This window comes from Humulus lupulus, chromosome 7 (genome assembly GCF_963169125.1).
Source record: "Humulus lupulus chromosome 7, drHumLupu1.1, whole genome shotgun sequence".
Classification (NCBI taxonomy): domain Eukaryota; kingdom Viridiplantae; phylum Streptophyta; class Magnoliopsida; order Rosales; family Cannabaceae; genus Humulus; species Humulus lupulus.
In genome coordinates, this window is record NC_084799.1 from 174,106,391 (window position 1) to 174,134,238 (window position 27,848).

Sequence of the window (27,848 nt, forward strand, 5' to 3'; positions counted from 1 at the left end):
TGTATCTAGATCCCATGTGTTGTTCTTCATGATTAAATTGATTTCTTCACACTGAGATCTCTTCATTTCTTGCTCTCTGTCATTTCTTAGCTTTGTTTTTTTTTATTATTTTATAGTAGGACCTAAATTTCATTCAATAAAGAAGAAAGGACCAAGTCCAGTACAACTCTCCGATAAGTCGAAATGGCAAATCACTACCCCCAAGGGGCGAGCAAGAGGCAACAAGGGTCAATAGACCAACATACAATGACACACACGTTAACTCAAACTATTCGAGATAGTAGGTGAAGAAATAGTGAAATTATCGTTTTTAAGGTATTACCAAGTGATTAATCCAATAACTTTGTACTTAACTCGGATATAAAAACAACTGACTAAATAATTAACAATCTGATTGGTCAGGAGTCCAAGTAGATTGATCAGATTGTTCACAAAGTTTGAAATGCTAAAAAAATGTAAAGTGCAGATTGTTACATGGTTCGGTTACCCTAGTCCACGGGACCAAGCCTAGAGAAGAAACATGACTAGTAAGAGATCAATGGTATAAAATACCATTGTCTTATGCAAATATAGACTCCCTTTATTCTATTGACACAAGCTTAAGCACCGTCTTCCAATCATCGTTTCTATACATACAACACTTGAGCTCCCTTCAATGTTGTGGTGTCATGTTGCTTCTTGAATCCTCCCAAAATAAGTCTTCATGTTTTTATCCTAAAGAACACTTAGCAAAAAATGTACAACATGCAATGTAGCTTAACTAACAAGTAGACTAAGATGCTACACTCAGTCTCACATACAAAAATCACTTTCAAATAACACTATTTTGATTTGCAACAAAATACAATCAATATTTTCCAAGAGTTGTCTCTCGAGTGCTTAAGAGTTCTCACTTTATAGCTATAGAAATCGAGCAGCTAAGAGTGGAGATCCTGCACATTAAAAATCAAAAGAAAATACCTTACCTTAATTCAGGGAGGAATTGGTCAGCTAAGAAAATCAATTCTAATGGAGCATAAATTAATCTTTTGTGGACAAATTGATAAAAAAAAAACCTAGTACATGTTTGTGTCCCGTTCAATCTACTATTTTATTTATGTAATAAATGAATTAAAGGACAAAATAAAATCAATCACAAACTAATTATATTATTTTTGAGTGAAAAAAATAAAACAAATATAAAATAAAAATTAAATAAATGAAATATCTTGTTTTATTATCCAGCTGACTGAAATCACAAAAGGATATCATTCCTTAGGGATTTGGTCATGATCTATATGAACCAAATAAAGAAATAAAGTTTCATTACTTACCCAAAAATATTTCCATGAAAGGAAACCAAGATATTTATTTAATAAATGAGTGAACCCCCTTTTATTAATTAAATATACTTAAAAAAACATGCCTACATTTTATTAGTCACATGATATAATTTATAGACATTAAATTTGCAAAGGACACAAGTTAGGCAAACCTAATTCGATTCATCAGATTTAACAATTTTGAGAACCAAATCTGATTCATCACTTTTGAAAGAAATTGTTTTTACAGAGATGTCAATTTAGGAGTTAACAACTAGATCTAAGGTACTTACTACCAATCCCATGTAGGGGAACAATTTTAAAGAAAATAACAACAAACCCAACCAAAAACAAAACAGAGACATAAACAATCTAATTTATCTATAATAATCAAACCAATAAATGATAAAATCTAAACTAATCTCAAAATTGGAAAACAAAGAAAACATCCAAAAAAAATGCCATAAAAGTTAGCACTGTGAAGACCGGAAATGACACATTATGATCACCCTCACAAGGGAAAGCCGCCCCATGCCACCATTTACCCCTAGTTCGACAACCCATACTTAAACCCCACACTGCTAGAGTCTAAGCATCAGTGAGCCCCAATTTGCTAGAGGCACACCCGAACAAGAATACCACCCACCAAGATAAACCCCACTGTGGAGCACCTCAAAAACCACAAAACAGTACCACAGGCCACTGTGGAACATTCCATCCCACCACTAGACTGATAATCGCATGCCAAAGAGAAAGGGAAACGAGTTGCAAGCTGAAGGATCCCCTCGTCCAAGGACATATCTCATTTTGGGAATTTATGTGTTACAAACTTTAAATCAACAATGATTAGATGAAATTAACTCAATAATACAAATCATAGAAACTAATCAAGAACCACATGCATAGTACACAGACAAATCTTGACAATTCAAAGATTAAAGCAAAATCTACAAATTGACATAAACTAGAAAGTGAAATTACTCCACCTAGATAAATGGAAACACCATAGAAAATATAATAAAACTATCAAAAGAGAAATGACAAAATGCAATGGAAAACTTAAAAATGAAATCAAAACATCGTATGTCAGAGAAATTGAAATGAAGAATCTAAGACTTTTACACGAGGAGTATCGCTGTCCAAAATATCTATTTTAAGCTTTCCCAAAGTTGGTTGAAGCTTTTACAAGATGGAATGAGAAGTGAGATTAAACAAACCTTTGGAATTACACAAGTCATGCAATTCTTAGAGAAAAATTATGATCCTGTAGAGTTAGAGAGAGAGAGGGAGTTGAAAAGTGTGATCAAGACTTTACATCTTTAATAACCTTTATTTATAGTGTAAGCATCGTCATTAAGTTTAACCAATAGGACTAGAGCTTTGAACACATCATTTGGAGCTAAAAATGCGTAACTGTACGAACTTGTACAGACCTGCTAGGCAATGCATCGCCTGACACTAGATGACACATAGCCTAGTGTTATTATTTCTTAATGGATTTCATCCCAGGCGATGTGTCGCCTAGCAGATGGCGACGTGTCACCTCTAGACCTGTCCCACATGCTCAAAATGTGTCTTAAACACCTCCAAATGCTCCCAAATATTTTGGGCACTCTCAAATACCTCAATGTATCATTTTAGACCAAAAAGGTCAATTATAAATGCCTACAACAAAACCTCATAATTTCACTTCAACTTAAGTGAAACTGTTAAGTGTTTTGCACCACATTGTGTAAACAGCTTAACCATTATATTTAACCAATCTCAACAGCGAAGTCTCTTGAAGACATAACTTCTTGTTAGGTCTTAGGATCATCCTCATCATGAAGAACCATAGGAATTTTCCTAATGAATTCTTTAAGGTTTTTTTTCTATTAGGTAGAAAGAGTCCACTTGAGAATAAGTCTCACTTAATCCTAACTCTTTAAGCCGATAGCTTCTTGTTGGAAATTTTGGTTGCTTAACATCCTTTGAATTTTATATTATTACCATAATTTTCTTCCTTCAAATTTTGTTCATTACTAGAAAAATTCCTTTTAACATCAGTTTAAAATTGAAGATAAATCTAATTGCCTCATTTTTTAAAATAGTGTTGATTCTGGTGATGCGAAATGTTCTTCTTTAAGTGTCAGTGTTAAACCAACTTTAAATGTGTTATTAGTGTCGGTTTTAACTGACGCTAAACACCCATTTAAAAAAAGTAATTAATGAAAATGATTTAGGCCACAACATTTTTACCATAATCTAGATCCAACATATACAAAATCAATACATTCACACACAAATCCAGACTACAATAAGCTCATACATAAAACCCAAATTCCAATAAACTCAAATTTTACAAGTTAACAAAATCAACTCAACAAAATTAAATATAATACATCCAAAAAAAAAAATCAAATCTGATACATCAAACAAAATCAATTTAATACATTGGTCTAAAAAGTAAAAAGAAAGGCAATAACAAAGACAAAAACAAACATGTCAAAACCCTAAATCTGATCCATAAGCCTCACCTTCATCACCATAAGCAACCACCACCATGAGCACCATGATAGACCAAGGAACTCTGAAGCCCCATTGTTTACGTCGAACCCTTACCTTGTTTGAGCGCACATCCATAATATAAGTTTCAAGTTGATCATCAAGTATCATGAGCTCCATCGCAAAAAAGTATTTTGGATAATATCCAACCAAATCATTTATTTTTTTCTTATCAAAAGAAAATTATAGATTATTTGGATATAAACAAGACCCACAAAGAAGTAATTCTGTATTTGTCTCAGTGAAACGATCATTTAACTCTTGAAGCTGCAATCAATGACAAAATAAAGCAAATCCACATGAAAAATATGCAAGTTGGTAGCTTCTTGAGTTTTATGACATGATATTCCTTGAGGAATGAATATAGATTCCATATTTGGAATATCGAATTTGTGTTTCTCACAAAATAAAGAAACTTAAGCATAAATAGAATCTCATCCAGTCTCCCTCATCAACTGTAAATGATGTTTACATATCCTCACTAAACTCATGAAATTTACAATATCATGATTTTTTTGTAATGCCTTTGATAGCTCATTCGTAACACCCAATATATTTTTCATTAAATGTAGGCGAACATCAGATTGAAATGATTGTGTGGACTCTAATAAATTCTTTGCCTCACAATTCTGATTAGAGTATGGTCCATTGTAAGCAACTTCTTCAAGAACATCAATTGTGGATAAAAACATACTAATTAAACTTACCAAAGTACCATAATGTGATCCCCAGCGTGTATCTCCTGGATGTTTGAATCTAGTTTGTTGATTCAAGCCTTTACCACTTGAAATCTCTCCAGTTTGAAGGTCTTCAACACCTATTGCAGCTTGTTTCTCTTGAAGAATGTCAGAATGTTTGTAAGATGCTCCAAGAACATTGACCATATTAGTAACCACACCAAAGAAAGATGAAATTTTGTAATGCTTATTTGCTACAAGAGAAAGTTGAGGTTGATGAACAAAATAATGAATGTAAAATGCACATGTATCAATTCAGGATAAGAGTTTTAAGACCATTGAATTCACCTTGCATATTACTAGCTCCATCAAACCATGGCAATCCACGTCTTGAAAATAATCTATCAATTACAGTCTCAAGTGCGAGAGATGTGATACTAGTAACATATTGAACTGTAACGCCTTAATTTCTCATAATATTATCAAGAACACAACGTTGGATCATAAGCCTAAATATTGCTCCTTTATTTAAGAAAATCATTAAAAGAAAAAGGGATCCCATGTCTTTAAAAAACAAAAATAAGGATTTTAACAAAATGAACTGAGCAACATTTGAATAAAAAGAAAACTTATAAGAAAATTATTTGTAAATAAAGTAATAGGCTCGTTGATCATTCCTCGACTATATGGTCCCCATGAATACATCACTAAGCTCCTAGGTCCCACTCGCCACTGGCCATTCTAACCTCAATTACCTGCACAATAACATCATAAGGAGTGAGCTTCTAAGCCCAGTAAGGACAATACAAACAAGCAATCATATAACCACATAGTCATAACAAACATACCATAAGTTCATACAAGAGTTCATAACAATGCTAATACAAGAACATAATATATTCTAGGTCATAATCATAAGTCATAATAGGTCATAATAACAAGACATGTATAAGAAAAAGATAAGTTCTTATACAGGGGTGGAAATTAAGCCCCGGACATAAGTCCATCATACAATTTTGGCAACCGAGCCTACCGGACATCAACTTAGGTGGGTCATACATTTCTGAACACCTTAGTTCCAGCCACAATTATCTTCTTTTAGTACCTGAAATGTTAAGGTTATACATATCACAAACTAGGTCATAAACTAAACTACCTAATTTTTCTTACCTTGAGTGTGGAAAAAGAGAAGAAAAGAGATTGTTTTTGCTATAGAGAATTGCCCAAAACATTTAGATATGACATAACAATTTAAGATTAGAGACTTATAATAAATTAAACTTCCCAAAATTCTAAACCTCATAAAGTCATACCTCCACCCTAGAACCAAAAGATGAAATCCCGAGTCTTCACTCTAGTGCCTTTCTCCAACAACTACACCAAGTGTTTTAATACTTGAGTAGATTTCGGCTATATAGTGGTTTGACAAGGTTTAGTGTTTTGGCTATATGGTTTATAAGGGCAATAGTGTTTAAGGCATATTTAAGAAAATAGAAGAAGAAAGAAATCTGGAGCACTATAAAGGCTATAGTGGTTCGGCTATGGTGTGTTTATGGAGCAACAAGATGAGAACTTTTGGGAGCTATGGATTTCGAAAATGAGAGGCTTGAAAGCTTTGTTTTGAGTGTGAAAAATGAAGTGGTGAAAAGCTCTATTTATAGGCTTCAAACCCAACTCCTTTCTTTGATTTTCTCCTCCACCATTCAACTAGTTTTTAAATTTCAAACCTTCCCTCCATTATATAGTTTCAGCCAGCCATCCTTTTTACTCATTCAAAGTGCTACAAATCCTCATTTGATGCCACATACACTTAAACTCAACAAAATGTAGTCAAAGTCCTTACTAATCTCTCTACAATGTCTCCCACACCTCCGCCTATGTGTTTTCAAGTTCAAAATGCTCCAACAGGCTTCAACTATCACATATTTCCTCTATATAATTGTTAACTATCACTACTGAGTTTTCTAGTCTCCATTTAACTAGCTTTTGTTGACACATAATCACTTAATTTAAGCCTAATGTGACACCTATCTTGTAAAAATTCAAAATGAGTAAACAACTATCCTATTTTTATGCCACACACCCAAGACTAGGTAAGTCTCCATTTGGTTCTTCAATTTAATTCTATTACTTAATTAATTAATTCATGAAAATTCCACCTATTAATTCTATAGGAAATTTCGACAATACTAGCTAATTTTAAATAATTGGGACTTAATTTAATGCTACATGTATACTTCTTTGACTACCAAATAATATTTGTGCATTATTCTTTAATAAAATTATATTCTAATTTAATTAAAAATTAAAACTATATACTAATTTAACCATATACTAAAATCCCATAAATTACTAGTTATAATAATTATAATTATCTAAATTACAAGTACTTCCAAGATCATACCTTAAAATAAATAATTTAAACTTAAAGCAATCTTTTTAAATTCCACCACTCATATTAAAGTATAAACTATAATAAAAACTAATCTATGGTCATAATTAAGGAGAAAATAATAACCTTGGTTATTACAATCTTTCCCCCTTAAAGAAATTTTTGTTGGGGTTTTATGCCCTATCAATTTCTTTGTAATCTCATTTTAGTATCAATAAAAGAATATAAATTAATTTTTGACTTGGTCAATCACTTTGCTCACATGTTATATTTTCATGATGATTTGTTTATTATAAACTTCTATTAAATCTCGAGCATATAGCTAATCATATTTATAGTGACGTAATCACAGTGAAATATAAATATGATTATATGTTCAAACATAAGTTAGTCCTAAGATTAGTCAGTGCACATGATTTACAGTGACTTGCCAATCTATGATATGATCTACTTACACATTGTAGTCTTATGTTCTTTCCAGAACATTAGCAAAGTAGATAAGATCAGATGTATTTGTTACATCGGGCTGGATCGATATTGACAGTAGATAGGATAAGTAAACATACTGTTATTATCTATTCTAGTCATATCATATAGTTGACCATAGGTCAATTCAATCTCAATTCTGAGTGGATAGTATTCTGACTGATTGTATTATTTAACTTGTTTGTTACCAGCTTACCCTACGGACTATCCCATACTTACATCTTGGGAACTCGGTAGTATAATTGAGTGGGAGTGTTAATCATAGATATGAACATCTATAACTTCTAATGAAGAAGTAAAACAATGGTTTCCTTTTAGTTTGACTCAATGTGATAAATGATAGAGATCCCATTTCAGTAATTAATATTAGTTTACTGAAATATCATTTACAACGAACTAAGTGTTTTAAGGATAAAATAGAATGAGGGGTAAAATGATATTTTAGTCTCATCTCATTGCAGACCGTCTATAGATGATTGAGTGATAATTATGGTTGTAACAATGGATAACTAATAACGTATCGATATTGGTTATATAGCGTTCTATGAATACAAGAGTGCAATTCCAAGTCTTTAGTGGAGTCACGAGGAATTAATAAGTTAGTAAATTTATTTGTTAAATTTATGATAACTTATTGAAGCTTGATTTCACAGGCCCATGATCCCCACTGTACCTTGGATAAAATCATTTAGATAATCTCAATTAATTTATTTAATTATCAATTAGAATTGTCAAAGTTGACCAGATCAATTTTGGATAATTTCACAAAGTTATGCAATTTAGAGAATAAAAGAGATTTTAGGGCAGATTTATTAATTAAGATAAATTGGTGTCTAAATTAATAAATAAGTTTAAATCAATGTTCAAATTATAAATAATTAATTTGATAAAAGATTTAATTAATTAATCAATAGAAAATAATACGGGCCTTGATTTTAAGTCCAACAGGCTTATAATTAAATGAGAAATTTCATGGGCCTAAAACCCATGAGAATTTTGACCTAATGGTTGATATTATCTATTATTTTATTGATTTTTTAATTAAAATAAATGACTTAATTGAGTGTATAAAAGGAATGCTAAGTGAGAGTTAAATCAGATTTTTTGAAAGACGATCTGGTAGATGAACAGAAGAACAGAACATCTAGTTTTGATCCTCTAGGTTTTTAGATTCTCTGTCCAGCAAAAAGTCATTTTCTAAGCCTCTAAATTCTCTCCTCTTCTTCTCTTTGTATCTATCTCATGTGTTAAGAATTTCCCACTCTAGTCTAGTATTCTAAGGATACGTTGGAAGGTTGTGAAGAAAATTGAAGATTGCTTCAGTTTCTTGGTGATAATCTGCTACCGAAAGGATTCAAGGGTTAGAGAAACTGAAGGAATGACTAATACATTCCGTTGCGTATAATGTAAGTATTCCCATCATTATCTCTATTTAAATTCAATTATAGAAACATATTCTCGGTTGTCTTATATTAATTTGTTTTGTATAAGATTTACATGAAAATAAACAAGATCCTGTATAAGTTTTCCCAACAATTTCTTCCTCGAAATTTTACTTACCAAATACCTCGGGATACCATTCCCTCATATTTTCCTAAAATTCTCATGTTTCCTCTCTTTCAGTGCTATGAATCCATGTGATTTTAACTACAGGGATAGTTTTGGACCTTAACTCCTTAGTTCTCCGCTCTAGAACGCGTACTGGTCATTCTTAATAACTGAAATCCTGTTTCAACTCTAGAGCCTCGTAATGAGCACATGGGATGGATCTGATACATACCTTCTCAGCATAGATATATGGAAAAATATTATGTGTTTCAGTTAATGATGGCGGTAAAGCCAACCGATATGCTACTTGCCCTACTTTGTCCAAATCTCAAAAGGACCTATAAACCTCGGGCTTAATTTTCCTTTCTTCCTGAAATGCATAATCCCTTTCACTAGAGATACTTTGAGAAAGACTTGATTGGCTACTGAAAAACTCAACGTTTCGCCTCTTAGCATCGACATAGCTCTTCTGGCAACTTTGAATGGCAATCATTCTTTGTCTTATCTTTTCTACTGCTTCTGTTGTTTCTCTTACGACCTCGGGTCCTAAGTATTGTCTTTCACCAACCTCGTCCCAATGAAGTGGTGATTGGAACTTCCGTCCATATAGCATCTCATAAGGCGCCATGTCTATCGTCGCCTGATAACTGTTGTTGTAAGAGAATTCTATTAATGGAAGATACTTACTCCATGATCCTTAGAAGTCTAATGCACACGCCCTCAACATATCTTCTAATATTTGTATGGTGCGTTCTGATTGAACATTGGTTTAAGGGTGAAATATCATACTTAACTTTAACCTAGTTCCCATTGCACCCTATATACTTTCTCAGATCTTTGAGGTAAAAACTAATTCTCTATCAGAGACTATTGCCTTTAGAACTCCATGTAGTCTTACTATCTCTGCCGCGTAAATCTCTATGTATTGCTCTGCGTTGTAAAATGTTCTTACTAGAATGAAGTGAGCATATTTTGTTAGTTTGTCTATAATCAGCCACACAGAGTCATGCTGATTAGTGGTCCTTGGTAACCCCGTCACGAAGTCCATCGCTATATCTTCCCATTTCCATTCGAGAATCTCTAACGGTTGCAATGTTCCAACGGGTCTCTGATGTTTGGCCTTAACTTGTAGACATGTAAGGCATTTTGCTACAAATTCTGGTATGTCCTTCTTCATTCCTGGCCACCAGTACATTGTCTTGACATCATTGTACATCTTGGTCGACCTTGGGTGAAGTGAATACGGAGTGGTGTGCACTTATTTCATAATATTATCTCTTAATTCACCTTTTTCTAGCACACGCACTCGGTTTCTATATCGTAGTGTGCATTCCTTTTCATTGAAAAGTCAGCATTTTCTGAGCTTTGTAGTGTTGCCCTCTTCTTAAGAAGAAACTCATACTCTTGCTGTTTCTCCTTAATTTCCTCCATCAGTGTTGACTTGATTGTGAGGTCAGCTAGTTTTCCAGTTATTAACTCAATTTCAGATTTCTTAATATAATCTTGTAAGTATTGTGTTATCCCCTTAAGTGTTGATATTCTTCCGCAACTCCGTCTACTAAGCGCGTCTGCCATGACATTAGCCTTTCCCGAATGATACAAAATCTCACAATCATAGTCTTTTACTAGCTCCAACCACCTCCATTGCCTCATATTGAGCTCCTTTTGCGTAAAGACGTACGTTAAACTCTAGTGGTTCGTATATATTTCACACTTTTCTCCGTACAGATAGTGCCTCCAAATCTTTAGAACAAAAACCACTGCCGCTAATTCCAAGTCATGGTCGGGTACCGCTGCTCGTACTCCTTTAGCTGTCTCGAGGCATATGCAACCACCTTTCCGTCTTGCATCAAAACGCATCCAAGTCCCTACTTCGACGTGTCGTAATATACTACAAACTTGCCCTTATCATTTAGGACACATATACCTGGGGCTGATATGAGCTTGTCCTTTAATGTTTGAAAGCTTTCTTCACACTTCTCCGTCCATGTGAACTTCTGCTACTTCCTTGTTAAATTTGTTAAGGGTGTAGTTATTTTGGAGAACCCTTCAACAAATCATCTATAGTATCCCACCATGCCTAGAAAACTCCTCACCTCAATGGCGCTCTTGGGCTTGGGTCAGTCCTTCACTGCTTCAATCTTGGTTGGATCTACTTCTACGCCATTTTTAGACACAATGTGTCCTAGAAATGCCACCTTCTCTAGCCAGAATTCACATTTCTTAACTTAGTGTATAGTTGATGATTTTTTACCCATTCCAATGTCAGTTGCAGGTGCTCTTCATGGTTGGCTTTCGTCTTTGAGTAGATCAATATGTCGTCTATGAACACCACAACGAACTTATCCAAGTAGTCCTTAAATACTCGCTTCATAAGATCCATGAACGCGGCTGGTGCATTTGTTAAGCCAAAAGATATTACTCAAAACTGGCAGTGTCCATATCTAGTCCGAAAAGCCATCTTTGGGATATCTTCTTCTCGTACTCTTACTTGGTGATACCCTGACTGCAAATCTATCATCGAGAACACCATAGATCCTTGGAGTTATTCAAAAAGATCTTCTATTCAAGGCAAAAGGTATTTGTTCTTAATCATCACTTTATTTAGTTCTCGATGGTCGATGCACATCCTCATGCTCCCATCCTTCTACTTGAAAAAAAGCACTGGTGCACCCCAAGGTGAATAGCTCGATCGGATGAAACCCTTGTCTAATAGATCCTGCAGTTGTATCTTTAACTCCTTTAACTCACTAGGCACCATTCTATAGGGAGCTTTTGAGATTGGTGCCGTCTCTGGTGCCAACTACTTGATTTCCCTACTCAGAGGTAATCCTGGTAGATCTTCTGGAAACACCTCGGGAAATTCGAATACAATATGTATGTCTTTTGGTTTGAGTTGCATCTCTCGTGACTTGTCCACCACATTAGCTAGAAATGCTTAGCAAACACTATTGATTAACCGTTGAGCTTTCATAGCTGAGACTATCAGTATGCGAGTTTTAGAAACTTCTCATTTGTAGGTGAATTTCCCTCCGCCTTCTGTTTGAAAGTTGACTGTCTTACCCTTATAGCCTATCGTTTCCCCATGTAATGCTAACCAGTGCATGCCTAATATTACATCATAATCCATAAGGTCTAACATCTACTGGTAACTCTCTTCCTCCGATTCTAACTACAATGCTACACACCCCTCTACTAGATAACATTCTTTCCCCATAGGGTAATTCTGTGGCAAACTTATCTCTAAAAAGTTTGTATGGTTTATCTAAGCTATCAATCATATTCATAGAGACACAAGAATGTGTAGCTCCTGAATCAAATAAAACATTACATGGTTTTCCAGAGATAATGATCTAACCTGACACTACTGTATTTTTATTTTCCACCTACCTCTTGTAAGAGCGAAAACTCATGCTATTACGAGTTTCTCATCCTTCTTTTGGTTTCTCAATTTTGAACAGTCCTTCTTGACATGACCCTCTTCTCCACAGTTGAAGCAACCTTTGGTCTTATATCAGCATTCACCTGAATGCTTTCTCTTGCAGATTTGGAACTAGGGATATTCTACGTAAGGCCTCTTGTTTCTGTTGCCTTCCGACGTAGTTTTTTTTTTCTTGTCAACCTTCTGGTTTTGACCACCATAATGTTTCCTCTTGCGGTCATTATGTTTGTTGTTGGTCTTTTGAGCATCCCTCCTGGCCGGACCTTCTTTCCAGATTCTATCTTTTGACTGTTCGGCTTCCAAGGCTATTTCCAATGTTTCTGCGTACGTGGTTACTCCCCGAACTAGCTTCACATTTTGGGCTATCATTGTCTTTAGTCCTTTTACGAATCTTTGAATTCTTAGCGTCTAAGTGGGTACCGTGTCCACTACGAAATTGACTAGTCGGTCAAATTTTTTGGCGTACTCCATCACAGTCGAATTCCCTTGAGTAATTCGTCCACCCTTGTGGCTAGAATCACAGGACTGTAATACTTTTTGTTGAACAGCTGGACGAAATTGTCCCATATCATAAGGTTTACATCTCGGGTTTGCTTCACTATATCCCACCAGATGCGAACGTCTTTCTTGAGTAAACTCGAAGCGCACGAGACTCGATCTTCATTCCTTAATCGCATATGCTCTAAGATAAATTCTACCAGGCGAAGCCATTGTTCTGCTTCAATCGGGTCTGATCCGCAATCAAAGTTCGGTGGTTGCTGCTTCCTGAAGCATTCATCTACTGCCTCGTGGCGAGGCTCTACCTACTATAGTAATTGTGCTAAAGGAATGACTTGTTGTTGTTGTCCTTGGTTTATTTGGAATTCTTCTTCTCTCCTCCTTAGCTCTGCCCTAAGATGGGCATTCTCTCTTTCCAAGTTTTCTCGAGTGACAGCAGCTGCCAGTTCTTCCACTACATTGGGTGCTTCTAGCACTCCCGAGGCTGCTGGCGTGTTTGGAAATTCTTCATATATGGGGTGGCGGCTACTCTTCTTCCTCAACCTCTTCCCCTTCCTTGGCCTATTCGCTATCCTCTTTCTTGACCATTTAGTCTTTCAGATCTTCTTTGTTCTTGGTCCACATTTCTTTTCTATTTCCCCTAAAGAGAAAATTGTAAAATCTAAGACAAACAAAACAAGCAGAACTTATAAATTAGCATATTGTACAACTATCTATTAGGTCCATCTATCTACTAAAAACTACCCTATTACAATTAAGTCCAACTTGGGTAATTGAGCCTTAACAATTGAATCTTCCATGGAAAAGGGATGAGTTCAGTATATCGTACCCACTACTAAGGTCCCCTAACTTCCACTGGAACCAAAAAGACAGGAATTTAAACCCTTGCTTTATTAACTATTATTCATTTTAATTAGGTACAATCTAATAATGCAAAGCAAATGGGCCTTCACAAATGTGCTAACCCATAAGAGAGGAATTTAAACTTTACACTTTCAATTGAATCCAAATTTCTTAACATTTACTAAACAATAAAAGAAAATAACATGTTTTACTAAAATAAGAAATTATTTACAAACTAGCGAAAAAATTTCTAAAAAAATCATAAAATAAAACTTAACGATGTGTTCTTATATTCATCTAATCTTCCACATCAGATCCATCTTCTAGCATATCCTGAGTGAAGTCCTCATAATCCTCTTGGGTGTAGATAAATCTTGATGTTTAAGGAACATTACTGAGAAATACTTCCCTAAGGTTGTCTGCTAACTGATGAACCTTTTCTCCTATTTCTCCATTTGGTAATATGACATATTCGAATAGTCTAAAATTTTGTGCAAACATATCCATAAATATGTCATATTTATCTTCGACAGGTACATCATGATAAAATAAAACTTCGTTCCATGCTATCTTTAAACTCGGTTCTACTAGCGATAATTTGGTTGAGTGCATCAAAACTATGAACTTCTCATGTGATTTTAACAGGGTTGTATGACTACCAATGATCTTTTCTATCTCCTTGTGAATTCGGTTGATTCTAAGAAACACCTTTTCGAACTCAGCCTCACCATCAGGGTCGATTATTCTTCTTATCCCCTTAACTTTTCTAACAACACTTGGGTCCATTATACTAAATTCTGAAAATAATACAAGAAAAACATTACAAACATATTTCGAAAATGAGTATACTTACTCGGTAGCGAGTTGGCCCTTTGTAGTTGTCGTGTGTATTTTGTGAGAGCGTTCATGACCAATATAGTCATGGCTCTGGTACCACTTGTAACACCCTAATTTCTCATAATATTTTCGAGAACACAGCGTTGGATCATAAACATAAATATTTCTCATTTATTTAAGAAAATCATAATAAGAAAAAGGGATCCCATGTCTATACAAAAATATAATAAGGTTTTTAACAAAATGAACTAATCAACTTTTGAATAAAAAGAAAAATTAAAAGAAAATACTTTGTAAATAAAGTCATAGGCTCGTTGATCATTCCTCGACTATATAGTCCCCACGAATACATCACTAAGCTCTTAGGTCCCACTCGCCACCGGCCATTCTAACCTCAATTATCTACACAATAACATCATAAGGAGTGAGCTTCTAAGCCCAGTGAGGAAAATACAAACAAGCAATCATATAACCACATAGTCATAACAAACATACCATAAGTTCATACAAGAGTTCATAACAATGCTAATTTATACTAATCATACAAGATCATAATATATTATAGGTCATAACGTAGGTCATAATCATAGGTCATAATAACAAGACATGTATAAAAAAAAAAAAGATAAGTGCTTATACATGGGTGGAAATTAAGCCACAGACATAAGACCATCATACAATTTTGGCAACCGAGCCTACCGGACATCAACTTAGGTCCGTCATTCATTTATGAACACATTAGGTCCAGCCACACTTATCTTCTTTTTGTACCAGAAATGTTAGGGTTATACATATCACAAACTAGGCCATAAACTAAACTACCCAATTTTCCTGACCTTGAGTGTGGAAAAAGAGAAGAAAAGAGATTGCTTTCGATATAGAGAATCACCCGAAACCTTTATATATGATATAAAAATTTAAGATTTGAGACTTATAACAAATTAAACTTCCAAAAATTCTAAACCTCATAAAGTCATACCTCCACCCTAGAACCAAAAGATGAAATCCCGAGTCTTCACTCTAGTGCCTTTCTCCAACAAATACACCAAGTTTTTTAATACTTGAGTAGATTTCGGCTAGATAGTGGTTTGATAGGGTTTAGTGTTTCAGCTATAGGATTTATAAGGGCAATAGTGTTTAAGGCTTAATTAAGAAAATAAAAGAAGAAAGAAATCCCGAGCACTATAGAGGCTATACTGGTTCGACTATGGTGTGTTTATGGGGCAACAAGATGAGAGCTTTTGGGAGCTATGGATTTCGAAAATGAGAGGCTTGAAAGATTTGTTTTGAGTGTGAAAAATGAAGTGGTGAAATGCTCTATTTATAGGCTTCAAACCCAACTCCTTTCCTTGATTTTCTCCTCCATCATTCAACTATTTTTAAATTTCAAACCTTCCCTCCACTATATAGTTTCGGCCAACCCCCATTTTTACTCATTCAAAGTGCTAAAAATCTTCATTTGATTTCACACACACTTAAACTCAACAACATGTAGTCAATGTCCTTACTAATCTCTCTACATTGTCTCCCACGCCGCCACCTATGTGTTTTCAAGTTCAAAATACTCCAACAAGCTTCTAACTATTATCTATTTCCTCTATATAGTTGTTGACTCTCACAACCTTTTTTTCAAGTCTCCATTTATCTAGCTTTTGTTGACACATAGTCACTAAATTTAAGCCTAATGTGACATCTATCTTGTAAAAAATTCAAAATGAGTAAAAAAAACTATCCTATTTTTATGCTACACGCCCAAGACTAGGTAAGGCTCCATTTGGTTCTTCAATTTAATTCTATTACTTAATTAATTAATTCATGAAAAATGCACCTATTAATTCTATAGGGAATTTTGACCATACTAGCTAATTTTAAATAATTGAGACTTAATTTAATGCCACGTGTATACTTCTTAGACCACCAAATAACATGTGTGCATTATTCTTTAATGAAACTATATTCTATATTAATTAAAAACTTAAAACTATACACTAATTTAATCATATACTAAGACCCCATAAATTAGTAGCTATAATAATTATAATTACTTCCAAGATCATACCTTAAAATAAATAATTTAAACTTAAAACAATCTTTTTAATTTCCACCACTCAAATTAAACTAAAAACTATAATAAAAATTAACTTATGGTTATAATTAAGGAGAAAATAATAACATTGGTTGTAACGCCCTACTTCCTTAGAGCCGTTACTAAGTGAGTTTAAAACGTGCATTTAACTTGCTAATCGAGGTTTTAGGTCAAAAGGTGTAATTAAGCCATAAATAGAGGAAAAACTTTAGAAATAACAATTTCCATAAAAAATCACAAAAGTTTTACACTTGGGATCCCAATATACAGTTTAGAAATATTTACAACATTTAAATTGAACCAAGTCGACTAAACGACAAAATTTAAGTTTATTTACAAGCATCTCCCAAAATCCTCTGGCTGTGGCAGCCAGGCTGGCCAAACATGTACACGCCGCCTCACGCCTGCCGTACTCATGGTTGGTTGACTCTCTCTTTACCCTTTCCTGCACCACAGAGCATCTGTGAGCCGAAGCCCAGCAAGAAAACCCACAAACAGGTAACATATGCAACACATATATCAAGCATATAAACAGGCCACCATCGGGCTAAACACATACGACCTAGCCATCCCAGGCGTTTACCAAGCCCTGGGTTCGCGGACCACGCCGTGAGGATATCCCAGGTATCCTTCTAGGGACCCACCCTGGCAACTCGCACTCCACGTGCTCAGCGCTGCTCCCGACCCCTTGCCGTACTCGGCCTTGCACTCAATGTGCCTAACGTCATTCCCGGCCCCCCTGCCGATCTCGGCCTACACCCTTCCCAGCTCTTGCCGATCATTCACATAATAGCACTCATAGCATAATAAACAAGTACAGAATACTAACAGATACAGTCTAAGGGTCACGCCCTGCAATTCAAACATATTGGGCTCCGCCCTGCATACCAGTTCTATTCAAGCACATTGGGCTCAGCCCTGCATACAAGCTCTATGGGAACAAGGGTTTTCTTACCTGAGTCCCGAGCTCTCCGAGCACCGATGTCCCGAGCACAGTCCTCTAGCTCGAGCCTCGCCGAAATCCTAGTCACAACACAATAACCATATCCATCCATCAAGTTCTAATCCATTAAATAACTTCGAGCCATAACTCTAACCTCCGGGACCTTGAATTCTATCAATCCGGGTGATAAAATCCATCTCGAGCCTTAACCATTGAGTTCCCAAGCCTAAACACCCTTAAAAACACAAGCTGGCACTAAGGGCCGCGGCTTTACCCTCAAGCGCCGCGGCTAGCCTCAAAACAGAGGCTAGCATCTCACTGACACCCACACGGGCCGCGGCGCGCCCACCAAGCGCCGCGACGCGCATGAATCTTCTCGGCCTCCCATGGCCGCGCGCGCACCCCTCCTAGGGCCACGGCTCTCACCTCCAAACCCAGAATTTTCCATCTTCTTCCCTACCTTTTCCTCAAGCTAACTCATTCAAAGTCTACTTAACAAACCCAGATAATTAACACATGCATACCAGCTCAATATCAACATTAAAACCCCATCAAAATCTGCTCCAAAATCCAACTAGAACACCCAAACACAGATTAAGCTTAACTAATATGCATACTCTAGCAAACCAGCAACAATTCTCAACATAATCCCAATAATTAGAGCTTACCTTGCTGAACTCAATCCCAGAGGTTGATCCTCAATCCTCAAGCTTTAAGCTCCCAAGTTTCCTCAGCCAATTCCTTGCTTAAGCTAGTTTCCACCAAAATTTCCTTGAGTTTTGTCTTAGGGAGTGAAAGAGAAAAAGAGATAAGGATTATCTTCAGGTGGGAGGAGGTAAGTCGGTTCCTAAGTCTTCTAAACAATTCCTTCCTTTGTTTTATTTAACTTAGTCTGTGTGGTTACCTCAAGGCTCGGGGTACCAAAACGTCCTCGGGGGCAAAATGGTAAATTTCCCCAATATTCCCGCCTAGACATTTTATCAACAAATATATCTCCAAATATTTATTTTCATGTCCCAGTAACCCCATAACACACCTAGTACCCAAATTACCCCTGGACTCACCCCGAGTCCGAATCTCAACCCTGTTGTGACTTTCTGGCTAACCGCTCCCCGGACTGTCTCGGATCGTGCTGCACAGACATATCACATATATATAACATTTATCGCATTTATGCCCCTAATATCTAGACGGGGCCCACATGCACATTTAACTCAACTAAACATGCATCATAATCATATATTCACATAAATCCACATATAAGCATATTAAATCATTTATTGCCCTCCAGGCACACTAATCAAGGCCCTAAGCCCGATTAACAAATTTGGGTCGTTACATTGGTTATTACATGAACACCAACTAAATAGTCAATTACATGACCATTTTATCCACATTGCGTAATGCAACAGCCATTTGCTCTTTTATTGAAGCATCGCGAATAAAAAATAATCCATCTCCAATATCTTTGATAATGATATCAATAGTTTCAACAACAAGATCATTCACAATATCCTTTTGAATCTTAAGTGATGTTCGTTTGAGATTTTCAGGAGCACACTTTATGTGAGAGTGTCAATTTCACTGTTGTGATTGGATAAAAAGTTCAAAAGTTCAAAAGTTCAAGAGAGTTACCCTTATTATTTGAGTCATCAAATTCATTGCTGCCACGAAATGAAAGTCCTTGTCGTAAAAGAAACCAAACTCAACTAGTCGTTGAAGTCAAACGAGTTTTGTAATCACATTAAGCTTGTTGTCTCAATGTGATGCCTTCGATTCATCAATGCCTCACATTTCTTTACAGCTTGATTATGGGCACTAGAATGGTCGCCTACATGCTTTTGTAATCTTCAATTCTCTTTCCAATTTGAAAATCCTACACCAACAAAAAAATCCCTTCTTGCTTGTTCGTAAACATTTGTCTTAAAAAAGTAACTACTAGGATTTATGCCCTAAAAGCATGTAAATATATTTTATTGATTTAAACAAATGTACAATTTTATTATATTTGAATGTTATAATTATTGTAAGAATAATTTATATGAATATCAAGAAAATTCCATATTCATTTATGAAGTTATGATCTTGTATTAGTACGAGAGAATTAAGATCATCTATAATGAATAAAATAGTCATTAACATATTAAAGTAATGAATGGTTACTACTACGGTTTACTAATTATACGAGATGCAATTAATCTAAATTTGGATTACTGATGTGGATAGACATCTTGGTAAATGTACTGTATATAATAGAGATTATATATGACAGAACCGATATGAATTAACTATCTTTATAAACTTACTATTTGCCATAAAGATTTAATTCTCGTCATAATAGATGGTCATTTGTAGATCAGTCTAAATCCTGAGTAGCCATGAACTCTTGTATGTGCTTATTAAATCTTTTGATTCACTCATTAAGGTCACTTAATATACTGAGGCTAGTGACTTTTGTTTTGGAGATTCAATATCATGAATGACTAGGAACATGGTTTACAATAATAGAATCCATACTTTCCTAACGGATTGAATATTAGTTCCCTTAAGGGTTAATTATGGAACTTAATAATTATTGAGCTCAAATATATAATTTGATTATATATTAATTACATGTTAGTGAATTAATGATACTCAAGGATCAAGAGGTAATTAGAAGGGTAAAACGGTAATTTGGACCAGCTCTAATTAACATACCAGTAAATGGAGGATAGAACTTCATATAGTGGTTATATCAATGGACTACAAGAGAAAACTCTATAAATATAATTCTATAAATACTTAGAGTGCAATTCCATATTTGTAGTGGAGAAATCATGGAATTAATAAATAAGATTATTAGATTAAAGATTTTAATTAATAATCTAGTTTATTTGAGCTTTGTATTATAGGTCCATGGTCCCTAGGTCACATTTGTCCTACACTGTCAAGGGTAAGAATGTCATAAGGAAGATTTATAGAGAGAATGACTAAATTGTAAAGGAATTAATTTTCCATAGCAATGAAATAATTATGTGATAATTATGAGCAATTGATTAATTATAAATTAATTAATTATTTAACTATATAGTTTTTATTTTGAAAAAAATTATGTTAAAATAAATATTAATCATGGTTGGATTAATATAAATAGTTTAATTATTATCTTATTATAAAATATTTATTTATTTAAACTGATATTTTAAGATAAAGTTAATTTTGAATTAATTAATATTTATTTTGGGATAAATATATTATCTTAAATATTAATTAAACAAACAAATGAGAAAATCAGGACAACTCACTATATTGCAGAGTGAGTGGCACCTAACTCGTGAATATTTCTAATCCTGAGATTTGAATTTTGAATTTCAAATTAATGTATTTATTAATTATATTTAATTTTTATTTTTTAAATATGATTTGAATTAAATAATTAAATCAGATTTAACTAATTAATTTTATTTTAAATAAAATAAATATTAATTAAATTAGTTAATTATCTTTATAAATCTGAAAAGAAGCTATTCTTTTGAAGAAGAAAAAAAGAAATTGTTAATTTTGACTGTCAGTCTCTCTAAGAAAAGAAATGATAAAATTTCCTAAACCTGAAATTCTAATTTCAATAGCTTATTTCTTCTCAAACTTCTCTAGATCTCATGTGTTGAGTACATCTAGAGAGTTCTATATCAACATTTGAATCCTACATGCCCACACAAGTTTTTGTGTGTTAGATGAGTTATTTGGAAAGCTAAGTTGTGAGTTTTCAGAGTGGATAAGAAGATTGTTGATACATACGAAAAAATTCAAGGACACTTGATAGACTACTAGAGTTAATTTCTTATCTATTTATGTGTCATTTAATATATATATATATGATTCTTGATAGTATTTAATCTTTTTTTAAAGATCTATTCAGATGTGATTTTTCTCATTTAATACGAAGAATAACAACATAAACAAAATGCATCATCTTTTGTTATACTATATTCCAATCAATTCGAAAATTTACCAAACCAAGTTGGATTGAAACGTCTTAGAGCTAGCCCAACTTTCTTAGGTGGAAAGTCATGATTTTTAGGTTGACAATGACAATTTTATGCTTTTAACTTGGTCTTGAATATTAGGATTATATTCTAAATGGGAATTCTCAATCCAGTAAGTTTGTCAAAGTTGACTTCCACAGGTCACAATTTTCTAAAATGATGAACCTGATTTCCTTTTAAGAAGATATTTATCCATATCTGTTTTTTTTTTTTTTCAAAAAGAGAAATTAATAAATAACTAAAAAGTTTAATATATTCAAGTATATGATGCAGTACCCATATAGAAAATTAAACGGAAAAGTCAAGAAAGTGTTTAGCTAATTAGGCAAAAAGGCATAGCTTTATTTCCAAGTTGTTGGGAAATTCCAAATTTTGTTGGAAATCCTAATATTCAAAATTTAAATACTCAATTAAAGAAAAGAAAATCAATTAACTTAGAATGCTTTTACAAAAGAAAAAATAAAAACAATAATAACAAATTAAATTTAAAATTGCCATCACAATTTTAGTGCCAAGAGCAAACCCTTTGAACAAATAGTATTGGAGCTATGTAGAAGTACGATTCTTCATCATTTAATGTGCTAGATAATCATTCAATTAAAATAAATAGAGAATGTTACAAAATACACTTGATTTTTCCAAAAATTATATTTTTATAGACTAACAAAGTTTTTTTTTTCAATTTTACGTTTTTAGTAATTACATTTCTACGATTTTGTCTTTTTTCCCCCTTTTTTTGTGTTGTTTAGGTTTATGTATAATTATTTTTGTGTTGATATTAGTTGTTTAAGTTTATGTATAGTTGTTATGAAGTTGAGTTGATGTCTAATTGATGTTTAGTTAATCTGAGATATATTTTGACTTTATTTTTTGAACGTGTTAGTATGTAGTGGGTTGATGTCTAGTAGTTGTCCAATTATTGTTTTTTAGTTGCTTTTGAACATGTTGTTAGCGTTGGTGGCCTAAAAGCATGTGAAAATATATTTTTTATTGATTTAAATAAAAATGTAATTTTATTATATTTGATTATCAAAATTATTGTTTGAATAATTTATACATAAATATCAAAAAATTCCATATTCATTTATGAAAATATGATCTTGTATGCATATGCGAGAATTAAGATCATATATAATGAATAAAATAGTCAACAACATATTAAAGTATGGAATCTTTAATAAATAGTTGCTAGTACGGTTTACTAAGCATATAAATGGATGCAAGTAATCTAGATTCAGATTACTGATATAGATAGAAATCTTAGTAAATACAGGACCGATGTGAATTAATTTCTTTATAAACTTACCGTTTGCCATAAATATTTAATTTATATCTTAAAAGATGACCAGCTGTAGATCAGTCTAAACCCTGAGTAGTCATGAACTCATGTTCATATCTATTGGATATTTTGATTCATTCGTTAAATACTCTTAATATAATGAGACTAGTGACTTTTGTTTTGAAGATTCAATAGCTTGAATGGCTGGGAACATGATTTTATAATAATGGAATCCATATTTTCCTAATAAATCGAATATTGGTTCCCTTAAGGGTTAATTATGGGAGTAAGTAATTATTGAGCTAAAATCTATAATATGATTATAGATTAATTATTCACTGATGAATTAATAGTACTTAAGGAACAATAGGTAATTAGAAGGGTAAAACGGTAAGCTTTGACCAGCTCTAATTAACGAACCAGTAAATGGATGACATAATTATATATATATATATTGATTATATCAATGGACGGCAAGAGATTACTCTGTAAATATAATTATATAATTAACAACAGTGCAATTCCATATTTATAGTGGAGCAATAATGGAATTAATAAATAAGATTATTAAAATAAAGAGTTTAATCAATAGTCTGGTTTATTGAAGTTTAGTATTATAGGTCTATAGTCCCCGAATCGCCTCTGTACTACACTGTAAAGGGTAAATATCTCATAAGCAAGATTAATGGAGAAAATAGACTAAATTGCAAATGAATTAATTTTCCAGGCTAAGTGATAATTATGTGTAATTAATTAATTATTTGACTAATTAGTTTTTATTTGAAGAACTTTATATTAGTTGAAATCAATATTAGTTAGTATTTGGATTAATATTATAGATAGTTTAATATTATTTTAGTATAATATAATTATTTAAATCTGATAATTTAAGATAAATTTAATTTTGAATTAATTGATATTTATTTTTGAAATATAAATATATTATGTTAATCTTAATTAAACAAACAAATGAGAAAAATTAGAGAGAGTGGAGTGTGATACTGTAATACCCTACTAATCCAAGACTGTTACACTATGTATTTTAAAATAATGCTTAACTCGTTAAACGAGTCATTTGAACTTAAATTTTGTAGTTAAGGCTAACTCGAGATTATGTATTAAAATTTTTGGTCGAACTGTAATCATTTCATTAAAAAAAAAAGTTTAACTTTGTACACAGGATCCCAAAAGGAGTTATAAATTGATACATATACAAAATAAATACAAAGGGCCAGCCTAGGTGGAAAAATCAGGGTTCAACCCTAGTTCCAGCAAGTAATCTTGGTTGTGGCAGTCGACCAGGCCGCATATGTACACAACACCCCCGAAGCCCTCCAACTCATGGCTGGTCCAACTTTTCTTTGCCCTTACTTGCACCATAGAGCACTCATGAGTCGAGGCCCAGCAAGAAAACGTTGCAAGGCATACCAATGATCCAAATATTCAAAAGCAGTAAACACATGCTTCACAGATATCGGGTATATTCATTCCCGATATATAAACACATTTTGCAGATAACGAGAACCTTCATTATAAATCATATAATCAGCTACACGGTCCAAGAAAACAACCTTGTTGAACGGCCCAACCAAGGGAGGTGCATTCTCAGGCACTCAACTCTCGGCTCATGCCAGTCAAGTGGGGACCACACCCTTGTATTAAACTTGCCCTTCGATCTATGTTCCACACGCTTTGGCGAGTGGCCAACCGAACGACATGCATACTTAGGCATTCGGCTCGCGGTTCTTGCCGGGTGAGTAGGGACTGCACCCTCATATTGAACTCGCCTTCACGGCCCGCGTTCCTTACGCTTTGCCGAGCAGCCCAACCGAGCGACATGCGTACTCGGGCATTTAGCTCCGGTTCATGTCGGGCGACTAGGGACTGCACCCTCACATTGGACTCACCTTCAAGACCTGCGCTCCGTACGATTTTTTTAGCGGCCCAATGCTCGATGCGATAGACGAAAATCAATTAAACCATATATATTCACATATGATTCAAGGCTAATAAGCATACCAACCAATAACTCTAGGTGCATATACTGATTTTCTTACCTCAAGTCCTAAGCAATGAGTAGAGACGACCCCGAGCACGACTCTTTTCCTCCGAGCCTAGCAGTGAACCTAGTCATAACCATAAAAGGTACCCCTGTTAAGATTCAAATCCAAATTACTGAATTTGGGACCAAACCCAAGATCTCGGGACCTTCAATTCCACCAAACGGGGTGGTGGAATCGTCCCCCGAGCCCCCAAGTTCTTCCCAAGCCCTAAAAATGACATATGCTAAAATTGGCATCGGGCAGAGGTGCCCAAACCAACGGAAAGGGCACCCCTAATGGGCAGAGGCCTCAATACCCTAGTGATGTCCACCATGATAGCTAGGAATATTTTGAATGCTAACGGGTCCTTTCTTTACAGTCCATGGTTGTCCCTTACTTGGCAAGCCAGTCTATACTCAGATTCATATCAAAGTCTTCTATAACCAACTCAATCTCGAGGAGATTACCAATTTACCCTGGTAAGCAATAAAATCCCATGCCCAATGGCGTGATAATCACATAATTTGTATAATATATATATACCTCTACTAAATACGAAGAAATGCGTAGTACCAGAATCAATCAGCATAGTATAAAAGATCAAGAACTAGAAAGTTGACCTATCACTACTGAGGGACTAGCCTCAACCTTTGACTGCATCAAGGTGAACACTCGAGTTAGAGTCAGGCTATCCGCCCTCTTTGGTTCTTCCTTCTTCGACCTCAGACAGTCCTTCTTGAAGTGCTCAACTATTCCACATGGAAACCATGCCTTTTCTCGGCATTCTTCCAGTTGGCATCTCCTACATCTAGCACATTCTGGATATGTTCTCCAAATCTCATTACCGCCCTGGTGGCCCATCTAAACACCCCGAGCCCTCCTGTCTAGGCCTGAAATTGTAATAGCATCTGGGGTCTTTCTTTTCTGGTCACTAGGGTCCCTGCCCATACCAGACCCTGCAAATGGAGGTACCATTGTCTTATCTCCTGTGCCCTCAATAGAAAGGGTCCTTCCTACCACCAGGCATAGGTAGAGATCTCATGTACTAGGGAAATCCTGACCCCTTGGGCTTTCTCAAAATTCAGTCCTTGAACAAATCGCTCCTTCCGAGCTGCATTTTTTGGCACCAGTCAAAAGCGGCAAACCCATCAAATTTATTGACATACTCTATCACTGTCATACTACCCTGAACTAGGTTCATAAACTCATTCGTCTTCGTAGTCCTAACTGCGTCACAATAATACCTTTCATTGAACAATTGGTAGAATTCTTCCCAGCCCATCATAACAACATTTCGGGTTTGGGATACCATTTTCCACCACGTTCGGGCATCTTCTCATAACATATATGTTGCACAAACCACTCTATCATTGCCTACCACCCTCATGAAGTCAATGATGGAGCTAACCATGCCCATCCACTACTCTGCTCTGAATGGATCTAGGCCCCTCCCTCAAAATTTGGAGGGTAACGTTTCAGGAACTTCTCATACATTAGTTCCCATCTGTTCTCAACCACAGGTTGACCCAAAACTGGTGCCAGTTTTGGCAAAACAACAGAGCAGCACTCCCTGGCAGAACATGTTGTCTCAACCACTTGATCTCTTCCTCTTTCCATTTACAATATTGCTTGCATGTCAGCTAACATCTGCTACCAATTCAAGGGGTAGGCGAAGGGTTCTGGCCTTGATTATCATTTTCGCCCTCGATATAAGCATCGCCTGGTCCAACTGACTGCCTTGGGTATATAACCTTTGAGTTCGTCTGCAGTCAATGACCTAACCTATCAAGCATGATTATCATGTCCAGAAGCCACCACGAGCAAAACCAAACAACACAACATCCACAGAAGAAAAAAAATGCCAAAACACATATCTATAACATTCATGCATCAATTAATAGGCCCTGCTCCAACATTATATATATCATGCTCTCTATTCTAGCATACAAATAAGGCACATATATTTCAGTTAAGCAATTAAGCACATAACCACATTACTAGTTACCAAACCATGAGTGTACATGCCCAGCCAGTCTTCAAGAACCCTTAAACCTAGATCTCTTTGATACCAAGTTGTAACGCCCTACTAACCCAGGACCCTTACACTGTGTATTTTAAAATAGTGCTAAACTCGCTAAACGAGTCATTTTAACTTAAAATGTGTAATTAAAGCTAACTCAAGGATTAGGTATTAAAATTTTTTGTCAAACAGTAATCATTTCATTAAAAAGTTTTAACTTTGTACACGAGATCCCAAAAGAAGTTCATAAATTGATACATATACAAAAAAAATACAAAGGGTCGGCCTAGGCAGCAAAATCAGGGTTCAACCCCAGTTCCAGCAAGTAATCTCGGCCGTGGCAGTCGAGCAGACCGCATATGTACACAACGCTCCCAAAGCCCTCCAACTCATGCCTGGTCCAACTTTTATTTGCTCTCACTTGCACCCTAGGGCACCCGTGAGCCAAGGCCCAGCAAGAAAACCTCATAAGGCATAACAATAACTCAAATATTCAAAAGCAATAAACACATGCTTCACATATATTAGATACATTCATTCCAGACACATAACTTGTAAACACATTTTCCAAATAACGAGAACATTCATTCTAAATCATATAATCTGCTACACGGCCCAGGATAATAGTCTTGCTGAACGGCCCAACCTAGGGAGGTGCATACTCATGCACTAAACTCTCGACTCATGCTGGGCAAGTGGGGACCACACCCTCACATTGAACTTGCCATTCGACCTACATTCTACATGCTTTGCTGAGCGGCTCAACTGAGTGGCATGCGTACTCAGGCATTCAGCTCGCGCTTCTTGCTTGGCAAGTAGGGACTGCACCCTCATATTGAACTCGCCTTCACAACCTGCATTCCGTACGCTTTGCCGAGCGGCCCA